This window comes from Rissa tridactyla, chromosome Z (assembly GCF_028500815.1).
Source record: "Rissa tridactyla isolate bRisTri1 chromosome Z, bRisTri1.patW.cur.20221130, whole genome shotgun sequence".
NCBI classification, from domain to species: Eukaryota; Metazoa; Chordata; class Aves; order Charadriiformes; family Laridae; genus Rissa; species Rissa tridactyla.
The window spans coordinates 69,117,116-69,137,743 of NC_071497.1; positions in this window are offsets into that span (position 1 = coordinate 69,117,116).

Here is a 20,628-nt window from a genome sequence, read left to right on the forward strand (position 1 = left end):
AGTATGTGGCAGCAGGAAATTTAAAACCTTTCTCATATGGGGAATGTTTAAAAAATAAATACAGAGAGTCATATTTGCAATTGCAAATTATATGCATTTTGCCAAGTTTCCTCCATGATTTGATAACTCTTACTGTAGCTGTCCCTGTAAATATGACAATAAATTTTTAAATCTCCAGAGAACTGGTAAATACAGGCAGATGCACTTAACTGCTGGTGAGCAACAAAAGTCAGTCTGCAGGAAACTGTGGCACTAATGTAGCTCTTGATTAATCTCTAATTACACTTTTGTCATCTTAGCAGGGAGACAAAACTATAGCAGTTCCTAAATAGGCAGGCAGCATTTTGGCACCTAGCAACCAGCAGTTCTTTCATATTAGCTGCAGTGGACTCTGTGCTGTTACATGGAAGGTGGTTATGGATCACTGCTCTATTATTTATAGAGCAGCATTTACAGAGGCCTTCACAACAGTATATAAATTAGCAGCTTAATAGGCCATCGCTAACTAAAAACATAGCATGAGCTGAAGCATCAAGTATGAAATTAAAATGTGACTTGGAGATAATAATGTTTGTAACACACATAGAAAGGAATGTCGATTTATTTCCCTGTTAACCATTTCACAGGCAGAATACAGTATGGTCTTTAAGCATTTTCATACGGATGTGTGTGTGCCTATATCTCTCTTTTCTCATAACGTGCATGTAGGTGTATATATAGACATACATATTCATACATAATAAATCTTTTATTATATTTTCTCATGTAGGTTTTTTAAAGATTAGTGTCAAAGCTTGTCTGTATTTTTTTTCACAGTAGGCTAATACAGCACAGAGGTGGATGAGCTAGGAGAGCGGTGCTAAAAGGGATCTGCTAATTGGACAGCAGGCTGCAACAACACTCCAAGTGTCTTCACGAAAGGGCCTTATTAGCTATCAATCAGACAAATAACACTAACTTTCTTCTGCCTCCTGTTCTTTGGTGACTTGTCAGTGAGAAGACCCACTCCAAAGAAAGACCTCACACCTCTATTTGGTGTCGTTCAGAGTGAATAAGATTCAAAAGTGATTAAATATGGTAAATGACTCCTGGCAAGCTGCAGTTAAGTCCTTATTTAATGAACTAAAGAAAGATATAAATTAATGCTTAAATATTAGAGATTCTGGAGTAAGAGAATAAGATTATTAAGAATGGGAAAACATAAGCAGAGGAACCGCAAAAACATAAAGCTTTCATCTGTAATCCTTCCTTAATTAAACCAACGCTTGACAATGAAAGATCTGACCTATGTCATGGTGGTTCCTGAAGCTGCTGCTGGACAAGGTCCCATTTTACTTTCCCCTTCTCAAACGTATCATCAAAGAAAGTCGCTGTACAGTAGGAGAGCCCTCACAGCCTGGGCAGACATAGCAGATGATGGAGAGGAAGGAACTCAGCTGCATGCACTCCCCATGTTCACGCAGCTGGCTGGACACATAGTCAGAAAAGAGAGGCTGCATCGGGCACTTCCATCCACTGAAATCAATAGCAAAAAAGGTATTATCTTCAATGGAAGAGGAAATTGCCTTCAGTTTTGTATCAAGGAGCTCGTTGCTAGATGTGTTTTACCAAGCCACCTTTCTTGACTATGGTCTTGTTTACTGGATATTTCTAGCGATTTTTTAAAAGACTTAGAAGTTAAACGTGTATATCTTCCTTTATGTATGTAGTGGTATTTTATCTTATGTTTTGGGCTTAGAAAGTCATTCCCCCCTCAAGGTTAGCCTAGAGATGATACGCTCTTTGCATGTAGAGATTATCCAGCAATGTGTTTTTTGATTATAAACCAAAGGTCCAGTGAAGGGTCACACCATATACTCACGGCATAAATAAAATTAATTATTGAAAATCAGGGTTCAAAAATTTTCAGAATGTCCCAAATTACCGTGACATAGAGTTTCTCCCTGGCTGGGCTGCCCATTTCTGCAATGCTCTACAGAGACAGCTTTATGCAGTGATGAGCACTGAACCCAAAATCAGGGGCTTAGTCCAAGCAGCTAACTCTACTTCAAGTTTAACAAAAAAATAGCCAAAAGGAGGTTAGATAATCTGCCCTCTCATTCACTGTGGTTTTCTTTCTCCTGAGCAATTTTGTGAGGGGTACTGCTAATGCTGGTTCCTCTGCTGGGCACATCCAAAACTGCAGCTGTGTCCCCTGCAACTATTACTGTAAAGTGATAGAGCCTTACTTGGGACTTAACACAGAATATAAATCACAGTATGCACATAATATATATTTGGTTTATGTATTAGCAGAATAGGAAGTCAGAGACCTGAGCAGGTGACTTCTGAGAGATATTTTCCTTGGTTTTTCCTAGATTTTCATGGGTGAAAGTGCTTGAGAATAGGTGTTTTGTTTTTGTCTTTTTTTTGTACACAAATAACTGGTGAATTAGATAAAGCAAGAACATCAGACTGATGAAAATAATTTCTTATAAAACCTCTTATGTCTAAGGAAAGAAAAGCAGTAATCATCAAACTATTCTCACCATAATGCCACAAGATGACTTAATTAGTTGATTTCTATGACGATGCTCAAAGAGTGGCATCTGAGATCCATTTGAGGCAGGAATTATGAATTGATATGCCACCGAGAGGCTGAGAAACTGTCTTCACTGGCTAGTGTGGGGGCTACAAATGTTTCAGCAGGAAAAGCAAACCTGTTTGAAAAGTGGGGATGCTGCAGCTGGATCTGTATTGGGTCACATTTGCAAGTAAACCAAGCCCCATGTTAGAGACCTCTACTTAGATGCAGATTTCCCCCAACTTTGATCTGACTGCGGGGCTTGTTCTGTGTTGTTGCTGATTCTAGCTATTGGTAAGGAAATTGCTTTTTCTCAGCAGTGATATAACTCCATTGATTAGGAATTTTAAACTTCATTTCGTGGACTTCAAGTCACAAGTGTTTTAAAACTGAGTCTGCACGAGTCTTTGCACCAAGTAAAGTTCCTGTGCAAATATACCTTGTAATTCAAAGAACTATAATCTGTAGCCAGAATAAGGAAACCAAAAGAAAAATACTGGATGTTGTGAATTCACAGTCATTTTTATCACTGCATAATTTTGCAGCTGCACATAATTAAGGCTGTTAATACATTTTAAGTATTCATTTCTATATCTTAAGATGTTTGTTTTTTTTAAAGTACTATTGTGAGCTAGACTGATCTACAATTACACACGCTCGTTTTAGAAAAATTAAAAAAAAACCTGAAAGAAGTTTTTCAGCTTAAATCCATAGCTTAAATCTTAGCTCCATGTTAATTTAGTCATAAATCCAATAAACACACTGTTTTTAATTTATTGGAGCGTAAAACATATTCAGTTGTTGTTGTAGCAAAAGGGAGCTGCATTTGTTATACTAAGCATAGAAGAAATTAGAAAAATATTTTTAGTTAAAAAATCACCTCAAAACAAGGACAGTAAAGAGATCAAAAATGAAATTAAAAAGATATATTGTCAATTACCTCTGATGATACAATTTCCAGCAATTTGTTTAAAGATGACACCTTGGTTTTAATGAATCACTTTCGAGGGATATTTTTCAATGAATTGTCTCTCTCTGGTGAGTAATTTAGAATAAATAAATCCATACTTGTATCAATACAAAAAATAAAGTCCTTTTATTAGCCTTCTGGATTTATTAGACATGGATATTTAAGGATTAGAAAGAACTTCTGACACTAAGGTTTAGGGTCATTAAACAGGTCACTGGAGCTTTGAACAGTAAATCTGTGCAAGACACCTTCGGCTGATGACTTCAATCAGGCAATTTGTTTACCGATCATTATAAATTTCATTTAGTAAAATACACAGATTCAAAGAACCCATACTGTATCTAAGATGATCTTTGGACTCCGCTCTATTCTTTGTTAGTGTTCAATGGATATTTCAGAGTAGTAGCTTTCCTTTCGTTTTTAATACTAGATGTGAATTCATCTTATGATGAATTCTTAAATGATGGAAATATCATCCCCATGAATCTGTGAAATGACACAGTTCAAAAATGTAATATTTGTTGAAACAGAAGCTAATTCTGTATTTTCAGAAAATAACAAATAGTGTTTCTGTGGGATTGCTCAACCTTGTAAAAGAGATACAGTTTGGAATACATAAATTATATTTACTCATGAAAAAGAATTGTGATGATTTTTCTTGTTTATGACAAGGAGGAAAAGATCAGTCTTCCTTTTTTTTTTTTTAATTTCTCTTTGTAATTATTAGGTGATTCTAAGTTTTGTTATGTACTTCATTGTGTGCATAAAACTTGTCAAGTAACTGATTGATTAATCCTGAATCATCTCAATATTTCAAATAAGGAAAAGAATATTCTGGGCTCTAGATATCAGAACCTGAAAATGACAGGCAATGAAATATGTTTGGGTGTGTATGCATTTGAAATTTGATGTAATTTATTTTGTATTTCCATTTGCTTAAAGTAGTTTCTGCTTTCTATATGCATCCCTTTTAAAGTTGTATTTTCTAGTCATATAGCATTTAAACCAGAAAACTCTCTACACGCAAACTTTCAACATAAATAAGGTGTTTTGTTATGTAATGTTTTTTTTCTTTCCATGTATGCATGTGAGTGTATATATATATGAATTTTACAAAAAATTAAAAATGCATTCCTCCCATGTTTCCTACCATTGAAAGAGTTAGTTCTACTTGCAATTTCCCATTTGAAAAGAGGAAAAGATTCCCTCCAAAAGTGAGATAACAAAAATTGGAAGAGCTTTGACATTTAACTTTTAAAGTTTCATGTAAAACAATATTTGACTGATGGAAGAGTAAGTTTTAATCAACAGTTTATGCTATTTTAGAGCTCTGTGGAAAGGATTTTACATGAAAAATAGGGAATTTTCTTAGAGGAAATAAGCTGTAGATTTGTTTCTTTAGTCTGTAAAACAATGAAAGTATGTTTCATTTAAAATCATGGTGTTGTAAGCACATGTGGAAAGTTAAGCACATGCTAAAAATTTTTCACTAAAGATGGACTTGGGTGACTTTTAAGCCAGTTTTCCTTTGTGTTTTTATGGATATTTAGTCACATTAATCTCTAAATTTAAAAAAAAAATTAAATTCATTATCATCTTGTGTATTTTTAGAATAAGAGTTCTTAAGGCCCTGAAGTTCACAATAATAACTGAACAAAAAGCTAGCAAATAAATAGAAGCCATAAATCAGAAAACCTGACCATGAAAATTTTTGTCATAGTGCACAAAGGGATTTTTGCTACACTAGAAAATGAACACATAAGCTAAAATAAAAGGTTACCTAAGGTTCATGACTGTCAGTGGAAGCATTTTTAGTTTGCTTTTGGTGACATAAGTAAACTGAAAACTCTTCCACTATATTTGCAGTCATTTATAGAGCAAACCAGAAATTTTCCTTTCCATTAATAGTTACGGAGCACCTACTAATTCCTGTGCTACTTAATTTTCCCTGTTAAAATTAAATTTAAACCCACTTGTACCCATTAATATATAATAGGTACAGAAATTAAACAGTACACAATGACAGTGGAATAAGAGCATGCTTTAAAATAATTGTAAAATAATTCTTACAAAGGAGAATTTATGTATCTGCCCTCATCTGTACACAACATACTCTGGTTCACTATAGGTTTTAAGAAGGTGGAAGATTCTCAAAGGCACAAAGTGCAACTGGGATACTGCACATGTTGATAGCAAAAGGAATTCTGCCCATACTTTTAGGATTGTCTCTGGTTAGCTCTAGCTTTTGAATACACTAGAAATGTCTATTAGTGGAGAATTGTCACATTTGCCTCCATGCAGTGTCATGGCATTATTTTGAAAAGAGGCTTAATATTCCAATAAAAATGCTTTCTTTTGTTTTTGTGACACTGAGAATTTCAGAAGATCTGGACCCCAACTCCAATATGCTCTTCCATAAATGTGCAGATTCAAAAACGTGCTTGGAAGAAAAGTAGACAAAAGCAATTTTTGTTGCTGAAACTTTTTATAGTGAAAGGTAGTTTCAGGAATACCATTTCTGTGAATACATGTTCACGCTGTAGATCAGTTACAAATAACAGAAGGAAAAATATAATTTAAAAAAAAAATTAATTTTAAAATTTCAAAATTAATTTTCTACTCAGCTGTTCACTTAAAAGTTTCTTTCAATTTTATCTATTAAAAAATGTCTAAAAACTTCTAAATGAAAATGGAGTATTTATTTCCAGTCAAAAGGGAATGACAATTCTGGCACAAACTTAGAGGAAGCCAGTTTTATACATGATTAGTTCCTCTGATTTTAGTGGACATACACATCCAAGCATATGGCTAAGTTTTTGTCTGCTCACAGCCTAATTGATAACGTGTAGAAGGACTATGGACGGACTCGCCCTCTGTGTTTAATTTGTGTAGATTTGGTTTCTTGTTTCTTCTTTTCACATGCATTAGATGTCTTCCAAAGGATTTATTTTACATCTGCCACTCTGTTAGCCTGCAGTCAGTGGTTTTCCTCCTGCTGCAGATGAAACCTCAGAAGAGCAGCTCTGAAAGGGAGTGCTGTTTTTGTAGAGAAAAAAGAAACAGATGACAAAAAAAACTATCACACACAAAAATATCTCTCCTTTATCATTCTAATCAAACCTAATTTTCATTTTTGAAAGTGTAAATTTAACACTCCACCTGGGAATACCTGGTCATCAAAGCTGAACCTGTCCTGGCAGCATGTACGGTAGGCTTGTCTGAACTCCATGGGACAGATCTTTGGCTGGCATAAAAAAGGGTTGCTGCATCTGAACACAGTGGAGCTACACTGATTTACACCAGCTCAGGGACTAGTTCCTTGCGTTGATTTACTGCTACCAATTTGAACCCATTAGACTTACGCCAGCATAAACCTGAAGAAACCCAGTGGTGAATCAAGCCCAAAAAGAAAGAAATCTTTAGATAACTACTTAATGACTGTGGAAATATTGGCTGGCTCTCGTAGGACTTCATTACCACATCTGATGGGAATGCTGATTTATGGAGATCAGTAAACAAATCTCAGCAGAAAGGGTGTCACAGAAAAAACAGAGAAACATATCCAGTATATGAAAAGACCATCTCAAGGACTGTATTTCCTTGCACTGTCTGAGCCAGGCGAAGATTTAATGGAAGATGTTTCTCACTAACACTTTGGATTTAAAGGCAGCTGAAAGAAGCAACACAAAGCCCCTGTGGCCTGTTGATATAAAGGGCTAGGGGCAAGGAGGATCCTAGCGCTCTTGGTTCATTGAATGACTCATCATGCAACACTGGGCTCGTCATTTGACCCTTTCTTGCCTCAGTGAACTCAACTGGAGATTAGGGTGAAAAATGCAGGTTCCTATTGGAAAACAGATGATTTATAACAGAGCTTCCTTGAGTAAATACATTACAAAGAAGTAGTAAATCCATAAATTTTACACGCACAATCATAAACAATGCAGTTGATGTCTGTAACAACCTCAATTTCTCCTTCCTTCTTCAGGTTGCTTTCTTGTCTTACTGCATTATTCTCACCATAAAACCACGCACATTCATAACAGCTCAGCAAATGAGGGTAACTTTGTTACTTTCTGAATTTGTGGTCTGGTAAGAGATGCAAGAGTAAAAACAGATTCCCACTCCTCCTATAAATCAGCGAAGGCAATGACGCCAGTTATATCTACTCTGATATCAAAAGTAAGTTTTTTAAAAATTGTTTTGGACAGCTGCCTGGACCAAGCAATTACAATTGCTGGTGGTGGGTACACATGTGAGCGTGTTGGAGATGTAGAGCAAAACCTGTTCACAATCTGTTTTGCAAGCATTAGTACATTTTGCATTTTTCCAAGCGAACATGTGGCCCGCAAATTGTCTTGTACTGAAGGTCATTTTATTCAATAATGAATTGTGTGCTCCTCATCTTGAATTGCTTTCCAGGTTAAAAAAAAAAAAAGAAAAGGCTTCATTTTATAATCAAATCTCTATGAAGATCAAAATCAAACATTAGGAAAAAGACATGGATTAAAAGTCTGAACAGCCTTTGTTGTCTTAATTCTACATGTTAATAATTTGGACAGCTCTCCTCACTACTGTTTTTCTCATCAAAATTATCACAAAAGCTTTGACTATGAACAACAAAAATATACAAGTGTTCTGTTGGTGTATCAGATAAAACATCTATAGATTACTTTGCCAGACTGGCGGCACACAGGGCTAGTGGTATAAGAAATGTGAAATGATGGAAGGGTTATGAAATACAGTAAAAAATCACACATCCCATAAGAATTAGGATTCTTTCAAAGTTCAAATGTCAGCCAATTAATCCCACTGTTTAAATGCTGAGACAAAAAGCCACAAAGATCCCAACGTTATCTCATCAGAAGAAGGGGTTTTTTCTCCCCTGCTGGCAGCCTCTAGATGCAAAAGGTCTTGATATAGAGAAGGGTGCAAGTATAGCAGCAGCTAAGGAGTCTCAATCAGATAAACTGACATCTGTGACAGATAGCTCTCTTACACAGGAGTCACTAAGCCTTGCTTGCCTTTCTCACGGGAATGATCCACCACTATTACAGTATCTCTAATGCGGCTACTAACATGCAGTTTTAGACTCATTCACAGTTTGAAACAAGATCACATTTACAGTGAAAAGCCAAAGTCTTAAGTAGCATGGAAACTCAGTTCAGTTTTCCTTATCACATCTCTTCTATAGCTTTAATCAGGTGTTTTATTTATTAGGGGTTCAAAAATAGTCTCTATGAATAGCCATTCATTTCCCCCATCCCCATCCATTTTGTTGCTTTTTATGGTACATAAATGTGTCTGCAACATGTCATCAAATAGAATTTTAAAAAAGTTTTTTTATAAATTAAAATAAATTGTTCTTTCATGTTGTAAGTAACACTGCTTGCACAATTATTTAAATGAAAAGTACTTTAAGCTTTGCATGCATAAAATATATTTATACTACAACAAGAAAGGATCAAATATGATTTGCTAATATGTTTTCTGTAGAAAATCAGATCACTAGATATTCCTCTCAGTTCTGAACAGAAAGAAGAAAACGAAAAAGTTATGTCAGAAAAAAATCACATTTTTGGGGGGATTAGGAGAGTGTAATAAAACACTTGGAAAATTATTGGAAAGGTACAGAAGAGGATGCATTTTGTAGGAAGGATTCAGGGATTTTTATATGAAATAGGCAAACTTTAGGAAAAGAAAGAAAAAAATTACATACTGGACCAAGGAATAGGTTGCATACACTAATAATAGGAGACAAATAAGCAGTCTACTATGTCAGAATAAAAGAATGTCATTATTTCTGGAAAATCACTCCAAGCAGAAAGTGATACAGAAGCATAAAAAGCACCCAGGAAAGGATTATTTCACCAAGTGAATATTAAAGTGAAATTTAAATCAGGTTCCTAAAAGAAAATATCTGATATCATGTTATAAATACAAATAAGTACAAAGGAGGAAGAGATACTAATTATGAACAAGAGTTTCCTCTTGACTCCATTTCAACTAATTTGTGCTTCAATTCTGATTCTCTTTCTCTTTAGATATATTCAATTTTTTTTCTATTTAAAAGAACTTTATTTCATACCTGAAACAAATGAGCTGTACCCACTCTAAATGTGGCCATGAATGTCTCAAAATAAGTGATATACCTCCCACACTTTGTGCCTGTACTTGTGTTCTTACCAGGGTTAATTTCTGTGAGTTATGAGTATTAGTGAAGAAAAACCTGTAGTGTCTTTTAATTTAAAGTTGCAATTTATCTGTATGCAAAGAGCCTGGAAAAATGAATGCTGTGATGTAACCAAGTGTCACCAAAAGCACCAATACCGGTATAGATTGTGAAAAATATTTACACTTTTCTGAAATAAGAATGGCACTAAATACCAGTTGTAATCTTAAAAAAGTCTGATCTTAACAGATAGATATATTTAACAAAATCCAAATTTCTTTTTATTCCCTGGAGCTCTTACAAATGAAAAAGACACAGACTCAGTACCTTCAGGAGCTGCTTCAAAACAGATTATTGATATTCTGGCCCACAGCTCTCTTGGAGGATATTGAGTATCAGCTGCCTCAAAGGTTGGCGCCAACCTTCCTCTTCTATGCACCACAAACCAGAATTAATTGCAAATCAATCGAACAAACTACAACTGATCAGTAAACCAATTAGTAATTTTAGCTGTTCATCCTGTCTTCATTTACTAAGGGGAAAGATGTGGGATGAAGGAAAGTGATTTCTAGTTAACATTTAGGATTTTTTTTCACTCTGGTAACAAGGATGCCCTTGTAAAAACATTTCAGGCAGGGACATATCGAAGCTAGGCAATTCCAGCAGTTACATTACATTCTGCTTATGGTTCTTTTTATTTCTTATGGTTCTTTTTCTTGGCTGTATTCCTTTGGATAACAGGCAAAAAATCATGCTCCTCTTGCTATTCTGTTTTGTTTTGTTTTACCAATCCCTGATTGAAAAACAAAAGAACAGTGCAAATTGTGTGTACTTGATCCCCACTGCATGTGAAAGTTCCCATTAGTTGCACAGAAGTGTGGCTACAACCAAGGCAGAAGGAAATCTTATTAAATACTGGCTGTTAGTCTTGATTCACCTGAAGATTTTGGGAAATGTCTTGTGCTGTATTGACCTCTTTATTGTACATCTTCCTTGTGGCAAGGGAACATTCTCTACAGAATGTTCAAAAGGAGCCCACCATTGCCACTCTTACAAACCACGCTCTGTGTCCTCTGGTGAAACTCTGTGCAGTCCCAAAGGCTGAACTTCCTGGTGTTCTGTGGCATATTTACCCAAATACTTATTCAGTGGAAGTTCTGCAAGGAGCATTTCAGACTGTTTTCTGCTCCTAATTATTCAACTCTGGGCGGTATATGGAGGCTGATTGTGTGTGCAAGTGGAAATCAAGAAAAACGTAGAGAGAAAGCATGTAGAAGGTTCTTTGAATTTGCAAGAGCAGCTAGCATTTGGCTTCTGCAAATGTATAAAGTGAATGTGATGTTTTAAAAAAATTTATATATTGTGTAGACAGAACAGCCACAGAATTTATTTTATAGAAAACCTGAAAGAATTCCTAATTCTGTAGATTTATTTGACCAGATCTGAGTGAAGATAGTAGGAAGAAACCACATATTTTTTAATTTATGTCAGTATATTACCTTGTAAAGGGTATGATACTAATGAGAACCGATAAGGGTCAGATTTTTAGAAGCATTTTATTATGGAAATAAAACCGTAATAGAGGTAGCTAGAGAGATTACCTAGATGACAAAAACTAAAGGGACAGCAGTGTTCCAGCAACCTGTGCTAAGTAGTTGCCCAACACACAGGGGGAGTTAGCCTTGAGGCTTTCTTCGATTGACACTGGAGCAAGATTTGCATCCAAATTTTCCGTTTTTGAAGTGTGCCCTTCACACAAGTTCACCACTGTTTCAGAATCTACTCAGAACATTCAGAGTGCAAATGCCTCCTCCCATGCCCCTTAACTACTATCCTGACTCTCACTGGGTTACTTCATTGCTGTATCTAAAAGGGAAGGAATCTGTGGCCACCTCTGGAGAACCCATACCTGTAGTCTAAAAAGGCAGCTTTTGTTTTCCAATTTCTGCCCTGAACTGTGAATGAAGGAGAAAAAGAGAATGAAACCTGCATCTTCCATGCTCTAGATAAGCATCCTGGCTACTCTGAGTTTCAGTTGAATTTATTAGAAGTTTTATGTTGTTTAAGAGTGGAGTTTTCTGAAATAATTTCTTTTTTAAGTGTGTACATATCACTTGAGTGTAAGTAATTTGCAGTTTTAACAAAGTAAAAATGCATGTTGCATCTACACTGACTTAATCTTCCTCATAATGCCAAAGGAGGCCATTCCACTGAACATCTATTCAATTGAATGTATTATTTTATTTCATGCAGCAGTATGTCTTGGAAAGAAATAGTTACATGAAAAAATCAAGTGCTTTAACTGAAGAAGACAAAGGAAAAAAAAAATCTCAAACCAGGTATATTTCAAGGTCTCAAAAATAAGTTCCTGGGACATCAAAATGCACATACTTGGAGGTCTCCCAAAAATTTTTAGGCATTTTTTTTTCAGTGATTAGGCACCCAGAAATTAGATGTTCACTGTCTATTAGACAATCAATATTGTCTATTACTCATAGATTACTCAGTAGACTTTGTTAGAAAAGACTTTTTTTAAAGTACAATTAGTTTCTGCATATGATTTTTTATTATTAAATCCCAGTTCTGACTGATAAAACAAGAAAATTTTACCTAGAAAAAAACCACAAGTTTTAACACACATTCAGGGCTCATAACACTATAAATAGTCTCCAATAAAAAGAAAAGATACACGTATTTTTCCAGGGAAACAGTATATCTTGTGTAAGACTGTCTACTACTTAAAAAGTTGAAAACTGAACTTCAAAAGCCTGACTGATTGTGGCAGCAGCACCTTTCACCATCTGATTGAAATTAACAGTTTCTTTCAGTTGTTCTAATTAAGACCAATGGGAGTTATGGAATTCACCAAAGGTGTCTCAAATTGCTCTCTTGTTTAGGTGTTGGTGATATCAGCTTCTACTTTATTCAAGAAACAGTTTAGTCTAACTTGTGAACAACTCCTTTCTTAGGGTGCTCTTTCAAGAAGTGCTTCTATTGATACCTTCTTAATAGAAAGCACTGCAATTAGCGATGAAAAGGAAATAATTCCTGGTGAAAGATGAATACATAGTGAGAGCAACTCTGACAATGTGAATACAGAAATATTGTCACTGAACAAACAGTGATGAAGGCCTCCCAGGCATCGCTGTTTGTCTCTAATTACTACACTTTTCTACCAAGAAAAGGCCAGATCTGGAACATGCCCAGCATAGGGACACCACCACTTTCAGTATTGAGTCCTACAGGAGCAATTTGTAGTTTATAACCCAGATGCCTGGGCTTAGAGACCAGGACACGTTAGAAAGGAGCTCACAGCTGGAGTGAGGAGCATCCTGGCTGCAGTCACAGAAATCCTGCACAACGGAGATGTCTCGTTCTCCACACACTCTGGTCCTGGCAGTGCCGTTTGTTCAGAACAGCAGTACCTCACCCTTCCCAAGGACACTTACCCAAAAAAGGCTGCCTTTAAAACATGGTCATATGAGGAGACTCCACTCTTTAGTTTCATGGTATGGCAGATACAGCACACACCCAAGGATGGCAGACATGGGCTTAGTTCCTAGAACAACCTGGGGTTCTCTGAATCTCTTTGGCTGTATTTAAACTCTTATCTGTCATGAAAATGCTTTAATCACCAGGCTGGTTGCAGCTGTGCTGCTGCAAATGCGCATACCAAGCTAGGTTTGCTCTCAGTACATACCTGCAAAAGGACTGAGGAATACTCAGGTATGGCTAAATGGTGCTGTACTGTGAACCACAGTGCATCCTGCAGCTCTGGTCCACTGACTCTCCAGGTCAGGAACCTGGCTGCATTTTGGTGTGAGCTCTTCATTTCTAAACACTCATAGGTGAGGTCTGGAAAGTGAGCAACTCATAGGTGAGGTCTGGAAAGTGAGCAAAGACTTCAAGATCCCACAGTTGAGGCTCATCCAAGGTTATTACGTATAATGCATCTGCTGCATTACTGTAATTTTACAGCTATTATATATGACAGTTCTTCCATACTCAGAGTTTAATCTGGTTATTAGATATATGCCCATAAATTTCAGACTTTCTTTTTAAATGGATTGCAAGCGCATTAGGAAGATATAAATTAAGTGCTACTACATTTGAGAGAAAACTTTGGTATTGAAGTTTTATTGTAAAGTATTTAAAACCTCCTAATTTTAGCTTCATCGCTATGAAACAAATGGTTGTAGAATCATAGGTCATTTCAGATAGTCTTTTATATGGTGCCATTCAGAAAATGATGTATTATTTGACTTTCGTTGAAGAAGAGGAAAAAAAATCTTGAAATAAAAGTTATATAGTGGGTTTTTTTCTTGGGGGATTAATGGACCATTTAACTGAAAGATGCATGTGCGGTATTTCATCTTTTTTAATGTAATTATCACAGAGAATGTGGCGGGTTTAGACATTTACAAAGAGAAAATTGTGTTTTGCTTCAAAAGTACTTGCGGGTAGCAATGAATTTGGTTCAATTTTCTAATGTGCTTGGGCAACTTGAATAGTGAATGTTTTTAATATATTTGCCTGTATTCCTGTTGCTAAGATTAGGTTATGTAGTGGATATACATATTCTATTGATGATCATTGATGATAATATTCCTTCTTGGAATATTTCACATGTCATTATGCTTTTGTTTTAATATGGACTATGCAGAGGAGAGACAGTTTATGATGAATACAGGGCCTAATTCCCACAAACCATGTTCCCTTCCCAGAATTTCCTGCCCTAGAGTTCCCGTGTGGCCTTGAGCAAACCTGTCTGTGTCTGTGCTTTATGTTTGGGTCCTTGGTGCCTCTCGGTGTTCCCAATTTTTGCGTCTGCCTTGTCATTGTCCCTGCAATTTTCTTCACTTCTGTAGATCTGTATTAAAAGTATCAGGGCTCTACCTGAGAAAACTGTGACGTGCTGTGAAAATATTAAAGCTGGACCTGACTGTTTCTGAACTGCGTGTTTGTGCTCTGCTCCACCTGTCCCTCAGTGAGGGTGGCTGGGCAGGGGCACAGCTGGGGATGTACCACTTGGTGCCAGAGGCAGCCCAGGCACACACCTGCTCTTGGGTCAGGCGCACCATCAGGAAGGAGAAGGTGAGACCATGGTGATTGTACAGATGCATCATGAGCGGGCACACTGCATAGCTCTACTGCTTATTTCCAGATCTGTACAGGTAGATCCTGGAAGTAAGGAAGAGTAGATTATGATTATGCGTGAAAACACTGGGGTCAGCAGCTGTTTCCTGTCCCAGAAACCAAGTGCTGTGGCTTGTATCTATAACTATACTCTGCAAAATAGGTGGTTTTGCCCATTATGCTTATTGGGAACAAGTCCCAGCCTGAATCATCATCCAGAGCATGCCCAGGTATGAGCAGCAGCTGGGCCAGGCTAAAACTCTGCCAGGATGTTTACTAGCAATTAACCTGTATGGGACTGGGCTGAGCTCAAGCCCAAGCTTTATTTAGTTTACTAGAGCAGATGGACAGGCAGCTACTGCAGCAGGGTGGTGAGACATGTAACCTGCCAGCATAGCAGCAGAGGAGTGGGGAAGGGCTGGAGGGAGGGGAAGGACACCCAGGTACCCCCAGATCAGTACTTAGCACAGTGGCACTACTGGCAATAATAATAAAATGTAAATTGATCCCATCTGTGATGAATCCTCATGATAATTTAAATATGTTCACAACAACAAAATAAGTGCCCGGAATGCTTTGGGTTTGACATCAGCTAGCATGGATCACGACTGGTTTTTGCAGCAGCCACTCAGGACTGGCTTGTCACCTCAAAAAATAGTTCATGTTCATAAACATTTTAAATATCTTTTGTTATTACCTGATTTTTTCTGCTTCCAAAAAAGTACATTCCCTTTCCCTTTATGCCCAAACAGTCTGTGTGAGGCACCTCCTAACTGAAAGCCCTTCAAAAGAGGCTCGTTAGTCTAACACATGATTCCCTGAAGAGGTCAGTTCCTCCTCTTGCTATCCCTGTGTTGATAAAATGCTGCTCCCATGCCATAATTGGCATTCTTTTCTGAAGTGAGAGGACAAGAAGCGGCCCAGGCCACAGTGGCATTACCTTCCCCATAGGAGGGTTATATATATTTATATACACACATACAATACCTATATCAAAACTGCCATTAAAAAGATGAGCTGGATTAACTTGGAGTTAGCTTCCTTCAGCAATGGGGTGAAAGAAAGCCTAAAGAGGCAAAATACTTCAAGGCAAAGTCACAAATACTGAAAATCTCCAGACTTACTGTTCCTGTCACATTTAATTTAACTGATGACATAAACACTAAGCAGGGCTACAGGGAATTATTTTATTTTTTTTATGAACCACAATTTCTTTTTCTATCATACTCTATAGAACTTTCAATTGCCTTGTGAGCTGTGGTGAAATGCATCATTAAAGCCCTGGAAAGCACCTTATCTTTAATTATTTAGACATATCGGGAGATTAGGCCTCTTAAAACAGAAGTTCTTTTCAAATAACATGATTTTAATTTGCATCTATTTTCTCCTATTCTTTCTTTCTTTCTATTGCCAGGTTTTGGAGGTTTTTTACAGTCATATTTTTATACTATTCTGCATTATTATTAAATTCACAGTGGGCCTTAAAAAGTCCTTGTAATAAAATGTGTATTTGAAGGCACTTAATGTAAACTCTCCAAAGAAATTTACCCTTTTCTCAAACACATCATAGTCTTTTCTCCTACCCAATGTAAAATGAATTCTCAAATATTTTCACATCTTCAGTGATATATAAATGCCTTATTATTTCAAAAAGTGGAATGAATTGTAGCAGATTTATGAAGTTTTTTCTTTTACCAAGAGATAATAACCATATCACTAGAGTGGGTAGGAAATCATTCAATACTTTCCAAATTTCTCATGAAAATATTAATTGATCAAGCTGAAATAGTTCTTGGTCATGAGTGTATTTTATCGACTGTGCACTTAAAACTATTTCAGAATGTCTTTCACATTTCCAAAGCAAAAGAATTTTTTTGGCCTATTTCAAAATAGCTTTTTGGTATTCAATTTAAGAAAAATTTAATGGGGGGAGAACGGTTTAAACTCCAGGATAATTTTGAAACGGATGGAAATACTATGATCTGATCTTAATTGATTACAACTGATCAAACCTTCACCCAAAATAAAAAAAAAATAAATTGAGATTGTAGATAAAACAGAAGATAATTGTAGATAAATAGTAGATAAAAGAAATAAAATAAAATGTTCAGAAGTTAATCAATTTCCATGGAATGGGAAGATCATTACCAGAATATTCTATCAAATTAAAAATGTAATAAGGATTTTAAATATTTTGCTTGAAAGGATTGTTGTTCGTATGCTGTTTGCCTGACCTTGATATGAGGTTAATGTCTTACAGAATCTATAGTTTAGTGTCTTGGCACTCACTTGTTCTATCCATGTCTCCTTGGCTTTTACAAGATATTTTGAAATGCTTTGGCGATATTTGGATTCTTTTAGGAATCTTGTTCATTTTTGCTGCATATTAACACTTTTTCCCCCTCAACATCCACTTCTGGTGCTGACTGTATTAATTCACATCATGAAGCAGTCATACTGGGCAACACGACATTAAAGTCATCAGTCTACACCTTCCCACTCACTTGGAGAGGTAAAAGGCATTTGTGAGGCTGATCTCTGAAAGACTTAAGGACCTGATTTCATTGCACATATCTCTGCACTAATGAATGGGTGGCCATTTGTCTCCCAAGGGTGAATGACTCCCAGGAGGTGAAGGGGCTCTGGTCCTAATTCCCATTCCAAAACTGAGTCCCAGGGCTTGGTTTCATTCAGTTTGCCTGACTGATTTATTGATCTGATTTTTAAGCTATCTGTCTACATAAACATTCAGTATTACAAGAGCAAGATTAGGCCAAAACCATCATAAAAACCCACCCCAAAATAACTCTACGAAATTTTGATTTAAATTTTGTTGTTGCCTTTTGGAAACTAGCAACTTGATTACATACTACAGATCAGTAAAATTTTGTCACTTGCTAGTTGGCTTTGTTCTTTCAAAATTTACTGCAAAAAGAATACAGATTAAATATTTTGTATCTCCATATCATTGCCAAAGAAACCTTCTTTTACAGCAGCTTTATTTCCTACAGCAGAGATTACTGCAAAGACAGACTATTGGAAATGTGCTGAAGGAAAATGTAATGAGTAAGATGAAGAAAAGTAACAAGATGAATAGTAATATAGATATTTATAGGTCCTTTCATATGATTCTTTGAGCTCATAATTCTAAGAATTGTTACTATGTCAGGTAGGAAGCTCTGCTTCTGGATCTGTGGCTGGAGTTTTTCCTCACACACAAAATGAATGACATTTTCAGTTGCATTTACTGTAATATTTTGGTCTTTAGTTCATGCTGTGGGGAGAGACTGAAATGCTTAAAAATTGTCCAAGCAACCACAGAGATATGTAAGGAGAGCTGCCACCACCTGGGGAGCTTCTCTTTCCCTTTGTGTTTCTGACACAGGACCCAGAGCAGCATAGTAAGACTGTACCATTCCTTCAATTCCCCATTTCCTTCTTGCAAAAGAAAAATCACTATATTTTTGTCCCTAGCTTTTCTTGGGCAAATGATTTCCATTCCCATTAATGCTTCTCTTGCACCCATAGTCTTCCTGTATCCTGCCCAGCTCTAAATTCATGCACAGGTCTTCTCCCTGCATCCAGATACAGCCTTAACCTCCTCTTCATACCTTCTAGAGCATATCTTCATGCCTCATTGCATTTGAAAGTGACACTGCCTTCTCTACAGGCTCTCAGCACACATTATCCCTGGGGACAGTTTATGCATCCCATTTCCTTTTTCCAGTCCTCTGAAAGGAAAGTGCTCTTCTAATCCTGTGAAGGTCTGTGGGAATTCTTCAGGGTGACCACAGAAGGACTTCATGAGGAGCAAATACACCAAAGACAAGATTAAGTAACCATAAAAGCTATATCCAGACTACAAACTGCACATCTCATCAGTGTGCCGTAACAAGTAAAAATAAAATTTCTGGTTTCATTTATTATAAATGTTTTGTTCCTACCATTGACAAAAAAAAAATGCTTAAGAATTAATTTTGAATCTTGATAAATACAACACACTACACATTTATCCTTGGCACGTTCACATTTGATGTTTGCTCTTCCCCTATCATCTTAGTAAATCATCTTTAAGAAATATCCCAGGCCAGCAAAAGTGCTGTTCTTGTAACAGTCTCTTTGTTTGTTACTACTAGAAATTCCAGTTGGCCCATCAATTTATATAGGTTGAGGAGGTGAAGTATGAGGGAAAATATGTTTTAGAAAACATTAGAGGATATAATATACATTTACAAGGTATCAAGCTTTCAAAAGTCTATTTATCAGAAAATATTACTAGGTTATTCCTGGGAGTGGAGGTCTAAATTTTGCTATGTTCGTTACTTGATGGAGAGCTGATACATTCCAGTGAGCTTCTCTGCCATGATATCTCAGAGCTGACAAGGTATCAGTACGCTAGATTAAGTGACATGAAAAGTTGAAGGGGGATTCAATTAAAAAAGGATTGAAGAACTGTCATACAATTAATGCTTGCTAACATGAGAGTGGTTTTGTCTTTTTTTTTCCTTTAAATAGGGCCTGTCAAACAAATACGATACTCTTTTTTGATAAGATTCCATTTGGTTGATAAAGATAAGCACAGAGATGTAATAGGTCTAGACTTTTAACAGTGTTTGTGGTAATATCACATGACATTCTGTTTGAGACACTAGCACTATATGGTATCAATAAAACACATATTAAATAGGTTAAAAGTTGGCTATTAGATGGTTTTCAAAAAGTATTTGCCAATGGAGAATCGTTGTCAAACGTGGATTCGGCACTGGGATTCCACAAAGACCCAGTGCTACTCAACATTTTAACAAATGGTACGCAAGTAAATGTAAAATCACTGCTGCTAAAAGTTGATGACACAAAAACAATAGACATTTAAAATTGACGGGAATAGGCAGCCGTAATCAGTCATCTAGGCAAACTGGGGCAACTCATCCAGAATGTGTTTTAGTACAAGTATAAAATAATCTGCCAGTGAATAGTGAACACAGACAGCATCTACAGGAGATAGACTTTGATTCTAAAGCGTCACGACTGTGAAAAAAATCTGGGTTTTATGGTAGATTAAATATGAGACCTGAACATGACTATGATAATTAATTCTTGAATACCTATATGAAAAAAGTAGCTAATAGAAGTGTGAAAGTGATACTATCTCTCATTTCTGAGACTACATTTGATATTCTGCCTTGGATGATGTCATATTGTGAAAAGATCTTGAAATGTTAGAGAGGATACAGAAAAGATTATTTACCAGAGAAGATACTGTAGAACAGGAGGATTCTAAAAGCTCAGTCTGTTTAACGTATCAGAAAGAACATTGAATGGTAACTCAATTACACAATGGAAAGCAGATATTAGTGATATATTAATCCAGCTGGTGGAAGTACAATAAAAACCAGTAGCTGGAAACTGAAACCAGGCATGTAAAGTAGAAAGAAAACCATGAGGGTAAAAAAGTCTTCGAATTTTTTCACTGAAGTCTGATGGAAGGGATTGTTGAATTTTCTCTAACTACAGTGGACAGTAGATTCTGTTCCAAATTAAATATTCTACTGTCATTTTTTATGTGTTCTTGCCATACAAATCACGAATTTCGCATGATTGCACCTGTTAGGTTCTACCTTACTCTGTGTAAGGCAATTTCTGATATGTTTAAAACCAAACACAGGAGACAGAACCTGGAAATCTGCTTGAAGTCTTGAATCCGAGACTGATTTTTCCTCTCTGTTTCTTCTAGAACAGAAATGATATCTAACAAAACAGTTGTACTGGATGCATTCTTAAATGTTT